Raw genomic sequence first — 3,761 nt, forward strand, 5'->3', positions numbered from 1 at the left:
TTTTGTAAAATCTGCAAGTTGATATTTGGAGCTATTTGAGGCCTATGCTGTAAAAGAAAATATTTTCACATAAACACTAGACAGAAGACGTCTAAGAAACTTCTGTGTGGTGAGTGCATTCAGCTCATAGGTTTGAACGTTGGTTTTGATAGAACATTTTGGAAAGACCCCTTTTGTAGAATCTGCAGATGTTTATTTGGAGGGCTTTGAGGCCTATGTTGGAAAAGGAAATTTCTTCACATAAAAACTAGACAGAAGCATTCTCAGAAACTTCCTTGTGATGAGAGCATTCTACTCACAGAGTTGAACGTTCCTTTTGATAGAACAGTTTTGAAACACTCTTTTTAGAGACTCTGTAAGTGGCTACTTGGAGCGCTTTGAGTCCTATGCTGGAAAACGAAATATCTTCACATAAAAACAACAGCGAAGCACTCTCAGAAACATTTTGTGAGGTGCGCATTCAACTCACCGAGTTGAAGCTTCCTTTTGGTAGAGCAGTTTTGAAAAACTCTTTTTCTAGGATCTGCAAGTGGATATTTGGAGTGCTAAGAGGCCAGCACTGGAAAAGGAAATAACTTCACATGAGAACTAGACGGAAGCATTGTCAGAAACTTCCGTGTGCTTTATGCCTTCAACTCAAATAGTGGAATCTTCCTTTTGATAGCACAGTTTTGAAACACTCCTTTTGTAGAATTTGCTAGTGGATGTTTGGAGCGATTTGAGGCCTATGCTGGAAAAGGAAATATCTTCACATAAAAACTAGAGAGAAGCGTTCTCAGAAACTTCTTTATGATGAGTGCATTGAACTCACAGCCTTGAACCTTCCTTTTGGAAGAGCAGTTTTGAAACACTCTTTTTGTAGAATCTGCAAGTGGATATTTAGAGCGCTTTGAAGCCTATGCTGGGAAATGAAATATCTTCACCTAAAACGTAGACCGTAGCATTCTCTGAAGCTTCTTCACGATGCGTGCATTCAACTCACAGAGTTGAATCTCATTTTGATAGAGCAGTTTGGAAACACTCTTTTTGTAAAATCTGCAAGTGGATATTACGAGGGCTTCGGGTCAATGTTGGAAAAGGAAATATCTTCACATGAAAACTAGACAGAAGCATTCTCAGAAACTTCTTGGTGATGAGTGCATTCAACTCACAGACTTGAACCTTCCTTTACAAAGAGCAGTTTAGAAACACAGTTTTTGTAGAATCTGAAAGTGGATATTTGGAGCGCTTTGAGGCGAGGCTGGGAAATGAAATATCTTCACCTAAAAACTAGACAGAAGCATTCTCAGAGACTTCTTCCTCATGTGCGCATTCAACTCACAGAGTTGAACCTGCCGTTTCACAGAGCAGTTTGGAAACACTCTATTGGTGTAAACTGCAATTCGATATTTGGAGCGATTTGAGGCCTATGCAAGGAAAAGGAAATATCTTCTGATAAAAACTAGACTGAATCATTCTCAGAACCTTCTGTGTGATGAGAGCATTCAATTCACAGACTTGAACCTTCCTTCTGATAGAGCACTTTTGAGACCCACTTTCATTGCCATCTGAAGATGGATGTTTGGAGCGCTTTTTGGCCAATGCTGCAATACGAAATATCATCACATAAAAACTAGACAGAAGCATTCTCAGAAACCTCTTTGCGATGAGTGCCTTCCACTCACAGAGTTGAACGTTCCTTTTGATAGAACAGTTTTGAAACACTGTTTTGGTAGTATCTGGAAGTGTTGATTCGGAGCGCTTTGAGGCCTGTGTAGGAAAAGGAAATATCTTCACGTAAAAAGTAGACAGAAGCATTCTCAGAAACTTCTTTGTGAGGAGGGCATTCAACTCACAGAGTTGAACCTTCCTATTGATAGAGAAGTTTTGAAACACCCTTTTTGTAGAATTTGCAGGTGACTATTTGGAGCGATTGGAGACCTATGCTTGAAATGGAAACATCTTCACATGAAAACTGGACAGAAGAATTCTCAGAAACCTCTTCGTAATGAGTGCTTTCAACTCACAGAGTTGAAGCTTCCTTTCCAAAGAGCAGTTTTGAAACACTTTTCTGTAGAATCTGGAAGTGGATATTTGGAGCGCTTTGAGGCCTATGCTGGGAAGTGAAATATCTTCACCTAAACACTAGACTGAAGCATTCTCAGAAACTTCTTCACGATCTGTGTATTCAACTCACAGCTTTGAACCTTTCTTTTCGTAGAGCAGTTTTGAAACCCACTTTTTGTAGAATCTGCAACGGCATATTTGGAGCGCTTTGAGGCGTGTGCTTGAAAAGGAAATATTTTCACATAAACGCTAGACAGAAGCATTCTCAGAAACTTCTTTCTGATGTGTGCATTCGACTCACAGAGTTGAACCTGTCTTTTGATAGAGGAGTTTGGAAACTCCCTTTTTGTAAAATCTGCAAGTTGATATTTGGAGCTATTTGAGGCCTATGCTGTAAAAGAAAATATTTTCACATAAACACTAGACACAAGCCTTCTAAGAAACTTCTGTGTGATGAGTGCATTCAGCTCACAGACTTGAACGCTGGTTTTGATAGAACAGTTTGGAAACACCCCTCTTGTAGGATCTGCAGGTGTTTATTTGGAGCGCATTGAGGCCTAGGTTGGAAAAGGAAATATCTTCACATAAACAGTAGACAGAAGCATTCTCGGAAACTTCCTTGTGATGAGTGCATTGTACTCACAGAGTTGAAAGTTCCTTTTGATAGAAGAGTTTTGAAACACTCTTTTTATAGACTCTACAAGTGGCTATTTGGAGCGCTTTGAAGCCCAGGCGGGAAAACGAAATATCTTCACATAAGAACTAGACAGTAGCGTTCTCAGAAACATTTTGCGATGTGCGCATTCAACTCACCGAGTGAAACCTGGCTTTTGGTAGAGCAGTTTTGAAACACTCTTTTTCTAGGATCTGCAAGTGGATATTTGGAGTGCTAAGAGGTCAACACTGGAAAAGGAAATATCTTCACATGAGAACTAGACGGAAGCATTGTCAGAAACTTCCGTGTGCTTCATGCATTCAACTCACATAGTGGAATCTTCCTTTTGATAGCACCGTTTTGACACACTCCTTTCGTAGAATTTGCTCGTGGATGTTTGGAGCGATTTGAGGCCTATGCTGGAAAAGAAAATATCTTCCCATAAAAACTAGACAGAAGAATTCTCAGAAATCTTTTCCGATGCGTGCATTCAACTCACCGAGTGGAACCTGCGTTTTGATAGAGCAGTTTTGAAACACTCTTTTTGTAGAATCTGAAAGTGGATATTTGGAGTGCTAAAGGGCCAACACTGGAAAAGTAAATATCTTCACCTGAGAACTAGACGGAAGGATTCTCAGAAACTTCCGTGTGCTTTATGCGTTCAACTCATATAGTGGAATCTTCCTTTGGATAGCACAGGTTTGAAACACTCCTTTTGTAGAATTTGCTACTGGATGTTTGGAGCGATTTGAGGCCTGTGCTGGAAAAGGAAATACCTTCACCTAAAAAGTACACACAAGCATTCTCAGAAACTGTTTCACCATACGTGCCTTCAACTCACAGAGTTGAAACTGCCTTTCGATAGGGCAGTTTGGAAACACTCTCTTTGTAATATCTGCAAGGGGATATTTGGAGCGATTTGAGGCCTATGCAAGGAAAAGGAAATATCTTCGCCTAAAAACGAGACAGAAGCATTCTCAGAAGCTTCTGTGGATGAGTGCATTCAACTCACAGACTTGAACCTTCCTTTTGATAGTTCAGTTTTGAAACACTCTTTCAG

This window comes from Pongo abelii, chromosome Y (genome assembly GCF_028885655.2).
Source record: "Pongo abelii isolate AG06213 chromosome Y, NHGRI_mPonAbe1-v2.0_pri, whole genome shotgun sequence".
In the NCBI taxonomy this organism is placed as follows: Eukaryota; Metazoa; Chordata; class Mammalia; order Primates; family Hominidae; genus Pongo; species Pongo abelii.